We start from the raw sequence: 8,166 nt of genomic DNA, 5'->3' as shown, positions 1-8,166 counted from the left end.
TGCCCCTGCCCTTGCCCCTCCCTGCTCCTGGCCTGCCCTGCCCTGCCCCTGCCCTGCCCCACCCTGCCCCTGCCCTGCCTGCCCTGCCCTGCCTGCCCTGCCTTTAAGGTGGTGCCATGTTCATCAGATGTTGCAGGTGACACGTCAAGTCGAAGATCTCACTGGCCAAGCAGATGACAGCTAGATGTGCCTCCAGCTGTGCCCCCTCAGTCAAACTGCCAACCCACAGGTATCGTGCACGAGCTCTGGGCCACTTTGTCCCACTGCACTTGATCCTTTACAACACAAGAGTTGCCACAGGAACTTCCAATTCACGTGCATCAGATTCTCAACAAGCCAAAGTGAGACAAAAGCCCAGGTCACCCTGTCAGCTGTACTTCATCTACAGCAGTTCTAAACTGCCTCTCAGCTTCTCTTGGTCTAACCTAGCAGCCACTTGTATCGTACAAAAGTGGCTGCAAAGTAATCACTGAGAATTCACTTCCTCCTGCAGGTGGATTTGTGTGAGCTCCTCCTGCTTTGCTGTGAAGCGACAAGAGGCAAAAATGGTTCTGAATGGGTAATGGAGTGTGGGTTTATCAGATGTATGATCTACCATGGTACAATCTCGGTGTCTCACGACTATGTTTAAATCTTCAGTGACTGCAGTCTGTACTGGACTTCCATCACCTGACAGGTATTTTCTGTCTTGACAGGTTTGAAATAGTAGCTGTGGTGACTGAGAAAATTCAAGAGTACTAAATTGAGAAGGCTAGAAAATATTCAACCAGCACATTCCAAATAAAATGAGCCATGGCATAGCACATGTATCTTTAAAAACAGCAGTTGTTCCTGAATATGTCTACATTGTTAAGGTGGTGTTGATCTTCCACAAATAACAAAGGCAGAGTAAAAAAACCATCTAGACAGGTGGTTTACCTTCAGCTATTGCAAAACAGAGTCTGAAATGAAAGCTTCACCAAGGATGACTTTCCAGTGTCAAGCCATTGCTGTAGATCAGAGAGGAAATGTGCCTTTCATGTTACCACATTTTAAAATGACCTTCAGAAGCAAACCTTCAGTCAGTTGTACAGTATACGTATGTGCATGTGTGTAACTCTATTCTCCAGTCAGTTGTACTGTATGTGAGAGAAGGGAAATCTCAACACATAGGCACAATACCCAATAGTTTTCAATAACAAAAAGCAACTGTTAGTTGCTTCATAGCTTGGAGAGAAGTTAATCCAGTGATTACTAATGATTTTTTTTCCCCCTCATGATAATGTGTAGGAGAAAGTGAAGAACAGTATGTCAGTGACTAACCAGCTATACTGAATCATTGTATTGGAGAAACCGTGGGTTTAACCATCTGACGTCCTTTACCACAGTTTCCTCACTTCATTGAGATGAATGGAGTATAGGAAGCCTGGATCCTAACTCTTGCAGTTCACAGTGATGAAAAAAGAGGTAATATGAGTCTCTCCCAGTCTGTCCCCTGCTAGAAGGTCTCCCTGGAACTTCCCTACACTCCTCCTGGGCTCCCAGGGGTGTACAGGATTCGTCAGCCCTTGCCTGTTGGATGGTGGTCAGGGTCGTACCTTTCTTCTCTTTGCTCCTCTGCAGTTGAATAAAGACAGCCAGTCACACATACAGTTTCCCTCAAGCAGCCAGGCCTAATGCAGACTTGTTTACCTGCCCAGTGATACATATTCATTACATCCCAGGGAGATAGTGATATATAATACAGCATTCAGAATATTGGCATCATCAGATTAGTCTATGTGGTCTGATTATTAAACACTGCCAAAGAAAATCACCTGAAATTTTAATGCTCCTACCTTCACACACGACATTGAAATATTCATGGTATTTATAATTTGAAACAGAATTGATACTGCAAGTAATAATAGTAAATAACTTGATGGGGACTTTTTGTAATCTTCACTCCTGAAGGAGGCATAAAGGTAACAGAATAAAGATTTTAAATACACTGAAGTAATGCACCAACACATCTATATAGTTGGCACATCAGAATAGGTAGAAATAGGTAGGGAATGAAATTAGCTCGTGATCCCTTATGTTGCACACGTGTATTCATGTAAGATCACGTCTCTGATTTTTATGGTTTGTCTCACCCACTTTACATCTATTTAGCCCCCTACTGCATGCCATGCTGGGTGAGCTGAACCCTTTCCTGTCTCCAGCAGCTCACTTGCTGCTGGCCTGTGTTGGCTGCAGCATTCAAGCTGGGAGACAAGCACTCTTGAAACTTCAGGGCATGCTCTAGTGGCCTAGGTTGTGGGGTTTTTTGTGGGTGTTTTTTGGTGGAGTGTGTGGTTGGTTGTGTTTGTGTTGGTAGGTTGGGTTTTTTTGTGCTGAGTCGGACTAGGTGATCTCAGAGGTCCTTTCCAGCCATGACGATTCTGTGATTCTGTTAAACAGCTCACTCTTTCTGCTGCACTCTGGCATTCAAATTTCTTTGTTCAATTCTGTTTTAAGATGCAGTTTATACCATACCTCTTCCATTTTATATCTTACCTTTTGCAGTGAAGCATCTACTTCTCCATGCTGGTTCCTGCATCAGCAAGGGCTATGGGCTATACAACATTAAAAAAAAGAGTTGGACATTCACATGCATATTGAAAATGTACTGTAGCATTAAAAAATGTGTATGATAAATACAAACCTTTGTGCTTAGAAGGTATAAATAATACAGATAGGAAGACTTTTATCCTGTGGGGTTGTTATTGCTACTAGAGATTCCTTTCCCAGTTTTCTAAGCCTCTGGTTTTGATGATTGTTGGAAGCAGGATACAAGACTTAGATCAAACACAGCTTCAAACAGGTTCCATCACTGCAATTCCTCTGTTTCTAGGATCTCTATCCTCAAAAGGCAAATAAATAAATACATAGTTTTACATTAAAACATATTTAATAGTCAGAACTCTTAAATGATGATTATTTCAAATACATACATTTTGCATTTCTCTGCCTATTTTTTCCTAACTTTTTCTGACACTTCTCCAACTATATATGTGAATGAGAATTAGTGGTGACAGATATATTGACAAAGTCAGTGTTGACACTGGTGCTACAGGAATTCTGACCAATACTCAGCAATTACTTCTGCACATCCAATCTCCAAATAAATCCAATTTACTCCTTTCAGCTCCTAAATCATGTCCTCTTTGCCCTAGGGTACTTAACACTGTTAGACACAGTGAAATAGAGACTAGATTCTGAAAACCTTGAAAATATTGAGAAGGATAGTTCTCAAAGTTCAGGTATGGAGAAAGAAACCTAAAAGATCTGGCTGTCCCCAAACACGTGGTATATCTACCAAATAACTGTTCATTACCTATTTCTATTAGCATAAACCACTTTGATTGAAAAGGTGCTTTTCTAGTCTTGGGAGACTATAGTCTAAAAAGAAGCAGATCTTGGATGAGAATAGTATTTTCTGACAAACAGAATGCTTCTTGTGGTGACAACCAGCTCAGGAACAATATGTTGTTACTTCTGGGTAGATGCTGTATTTCCCATATTCCCATGATAGCTAAGGTAAAATAATTTCCAGTGTTCTGTAGGTTGCTCCAACTAGAAGTATCCCATTAACTTACTAATCAGATAAATGGATAATGCTAATAAAGGTCCTCCATACCTTCCGGGTGGTTAGAGCAGATTAACAGCATTCTTCAGGATGCACACCTACTGCATGGAGAATTACACTGAATTAAGAAGTGTCACATGGATACAATGTCTTCCCTATGAAGAAAATGGGAAATCAGACTCTATTATAACTCTTCAATTTCTATGCAAATTTTTTTGAGATTTTATGGTAAGATTTTGCCCTTTGGAATTTTACAGCTTTGTGCAAAAGAAAAGCCTCTGTCAAATGTAGCAACAGTTGCAGAGTAAATTACTTAAAATACAGGCATTAGACAAGCTTTAATGAAAAAATGTAGACATCAGGTCTGGTAGGCAAGTGCAAATAAATCTCATGGGAGTTGGGGGTGTAGGCACACCAGAAACTCAGCATCAAGCACGGCTTTGACCCTGCAATATCAGACCACAAGAACAATTAATTAATACAAGCCTTTATGAGCTCTTACGCCCATTCTTCCAGTCAGCCTAGGTGAGTGACCTTTACTTCAGCATTGCTTGATGTTCAACTGCTGAAACGTGCGTGCATGCACGTGCACACACACACACTTGTGTAGGTAAACTTTGCTGATTTCAAGTAATAGAAGACCAGTCCATCTCTCAAGAGAAAAACACTGCTCACACAGGGGAACCTGGCTGTTGCATTCTGCTTCCCTCAGCACTATTGTATTATTTAATACAGGATTAAGAAGTGTTAAATTCAAGGTAGGTTTAATGGCATAGACACAAAGAGGCAGATAGGTTGAGAAAACTCACCCTCCCCAACACCTGAAGGCAGCTTTACTGGAATGTCATTAGCATCACACTGTACATCCTCACAGCATGGGACAAAACTGAAGGTGGAATCAGGGGGTTGGGTTTATAGAAGGGACATTCCCTGAAGACAGGGGAGATGGAAGCCAAGAGCTGTAGCCTCTCTCATCTCCAGAGGTAAAGGACTCTGGGAGAAAGGTCCAGCGCTAATCATGTAGGTAAGGGTAGTATGTGGGCACATCTCCTGCTGTTTTACTTTCTTTTCAGATTTTCCTGAGTTTGAGATGTGGTTCTGGCCTCTTTCTTTATTGATAGTAAACTTCCAGAAGAAATGTGTGGGGAACAGAGCCTACCTGCAGTAGCTTATGGTGTGTATGCCACAGCCAGAGTGGCAAACTCCAGAATGCGTAGGACAGTAATGGGTTTCTACCCAGAGAGTGGAGAAGCTCAGGGACCCAACTCTGCTGGGAGTGTCCTTGTAACATCTGGTGACGGATGGAGAGAAGACAGTCCTGAGCCTTTTTCCAACTCCCTACTAAATCACCAAAACCCTTTAAAAAACAATACTTCTACCAGAAGACCTCTGAAAGAATCGCTTCCAGCTTTATTGCTCAACATCTCTTGCAGCAGGACCAGCCATTCCTTTAAAAGTGGGATTTCTCATCCCACAGCTGTATTTCGTGCACCATTTCCTACCTTTATAATATACAACTAGCAGGACCATTCCTCAGTTGGGTTTATTCAGGAGACCCTATCTCCAGTCATGTGAAAAAAGTCCTTCTCCTGAGAATTACAAAAATAAACTGCAAACAAGTATTTCATTTGTACTTCCCTGTTGTCATCACATTTTCCTTCCCTGAAGCTGTAAGTTTTCAAGACAGAAGAGGTATTTAACGATCAAACATACTAACTGGCACTGTTTAGTCCTAGAAGAAAAGCACATAAATAAAACACGAAGTACTTCAGTTGAGTTGTAATAGACAAAGCACCATGTTTTGAAAGCTAATAACTTGTGGATATTAGAGGATTACTGATAAAAAAACCTACATGCTACTTGAGTTATTACTGTAAAATAGAAGGCAGTGCCTGGTGTCAGTTTTCCAGTTGGAATTACATGAGTAATATAACAAAACGCTCCTCTAATCTAAAAACGGTACTTGGCTGCTGCATACTTGTATACCTGAAGATCCAATTCCAAATGGTTTGCAGACTGGGACTATCATTTTTGTCTGTCTTGTCTATCTATCAATCATTATCTAAGATATATCATCATATTATATATATCAGAAATATGTATTTCATATATGAGTAAGATAAGCACTGAAGGTGCCAGCTTACATTTGAGTGTAAGCAGAGCAACAGAAAAAGGTTAACAACCGAGTTGTCCTTATTTGTCTCAATTTTTGAAACAATTCACGCTTAAAATTGTTTAAACTTTCTTTTGATCTAAATCCAAAGGCGTTATTCATGAGGTGAGAGAAAACAGGTACATTGACACTTGAGTCCACTACGTGGCCATTAGTGACACTGCATTTTGACTGGAATGGAGATGTGAGGAGCTGAACGCTGCCCCAGCTAAGATGCTGGGTGAGGTGTCTCAAGCTGTCAGGGATCTCTGCACTCGGACTGACAGCAGGCTTGAGAAACAACTGATGATCTTGCGCCAGCTGCCTGATGCTGTTCCTGAATGTATGAACTGTGCTTTATAGACAGTACGTATGGAGACACAGTTCACCACCAGGTGGCAGACAGTCCAACTTCAAGAATGTCAAATGCGAAAGAGGCCCCCAGGGCAGCACTGATTCCAAACGAACCCTTACTTGTCACCCGTACATTTTAGAAAAGCAGTCTGACATTCTTCTCATCTGACAGGTCCAAGGATGTCCATGGGGCTACCACGCCCCATGCCCAGGTTACAGCCTACTGACAGTTTTTAAAGTATTGTGTTGTAGTAAGTTTTAATCCTCAGATGAATTCTCATTGGTGAAGAAAAAAAAATACTTTTTCTGGTTCACTAGGGACCTTCTTAGAGAAAAGTAAATATCTAATCCAACATTTGCTCATTTACACCTCTGCTATTGCAGAGGCTAAACGTTACATGGGACATGTAATTTCTTACCAATTTCAACCATGTTGGTTTAGGACAGTGAAATAAAATTGGTCCTCCAGAGCATTCATGGATAGAATGAAGGGCAGAAAACGAAAATGCTGCTAAGATATTTCAAGAGTGCTTAATTCACTATACTAAAGCTACTCAGTCCTTCCTGTGAGAGACAAAAGCATCGTAAGCAATTTCCAAGTAGCAGGGTTTCTTTGTAAACTGTTGGTCTAAGCTCAGTACCATGTTTATATTTGTGTAATGTGTTAGATTGCAAATGCTCTGAGGCAGGAACCATTTTTTTCCCCATAATTGTAGAGGGTTTAGCATGCTGGTATCCTGACAAAGCACTTAATCAAATAATAAAAGGTCATTATCACAATAGTTCAAGATGCTTTACAGACAGTTAAATACGCTTTGAGAAGCAAGTATTTCAGTGGGAACAAAGTGGGGGCTGGGGGACACACATGACTTGAATGGTCACTTAATGTGTATTAATTCTCAACAGTCCTAACATCTCATAGGTCCTATGACAATAAATGAATTTTGGATAATATAATCTGAGATTTAAAAATTATCTTTATTCTTTTATTTATAATCCATTTGAAAATCCTGATTTTTGATAGATTAACTGAAGATTTGTTCCTAGTATTTTTTTAAGCCCAACGTATTTACATTACTTTTGTAAGCTCTGTCATTTCAATCTTTTGCATTTTTCCTCACTAATACTTGCCACAAAAAAATAAGAACACAACTGCCTTTTTAGCTTACCTTCTACATGGACTAAAATCACTTGGAGCTGCTGATGCTAAGACCTAATCAATTTACACTTTTTTCCTCCAGATTCTAAAAGCTTTATTGGTACTTGCTTCACCGTGCAACTGCAAAATACACGTAAGAAAGTATCTTCCCATTTTACCAAAGTATCCTCCTCAGTATGTTTTTGAAAATTAAAACACAGATAATGTCACTTGACTGTAAGATTAGACAAAGTGTGTACAGTGGAAAAGCTCTAATCTCAACCCATTGTCTGATCTGTGTTCCTCTGTTCCAATTTCATTTAACGTGGCTGAGACATGTTGGATATACTGAGAGTTACATTTTGTAAACAACATACTTTGCAAAATCAAACTATTTTATGGCTGGTGGTATCACATCAATTAAAAAAATGCTACTTTAAAGAAGTTTTGCAAAATATCCACACTGTGTTTGTTCAAATGCTTTTGCGTATTAGGACCACAAATTATTGATCCATCAATTATGTGATTTGAACATAAAACCAACACAATTAAAGAAACAAACCACTGCCATTTAATAGAAACAATCTCACTTTACAAGATAGCATTGATTTTTTTGATAGTATTGATTCCTTTGCAAAGGAATCTGAAAAAGAATATAATTAAAAATGACAAATTTAAGATAAGAGAAAGTAAAAATGTAAATATCACAATAATTCCAGTATGGAGAAATTTCAACCAGAATGTTTACTTGATGCAGCATTCCAATGGATACGTGACACTCCATCACCAGCATTTTCTGACATCCGATAAACACTATTCCTTTCAAGAAGTACTTTTCCATTCAGTGACCTTGCACAGACTGTCAATAGGTAACCCAGACCCCAGAGACAGTTCATATAGGTGGTCAGAAGCAAAATTCCTAAACAGAACAGG

This window comes from Chaetura pelagica, unplaced genomic scaffold (genome assembly GCF_000747805.2).
Source record: "Chaetura pelagica isolate M959 unplaced genomic scaffold, ChaPel_1.0 scaffold418, whole genome shotgun sequence".
In the NCBI taxonomy this organism is placed as follows: domain Eukaryota; kingdom Metazoa; phylum Chordata; class Aves; order Apodiformes; family Apodidae; genus Chaetura; species Chaetura pelagica.
This window is presented reverse-complemented; position numbering follows the sequence as displayed.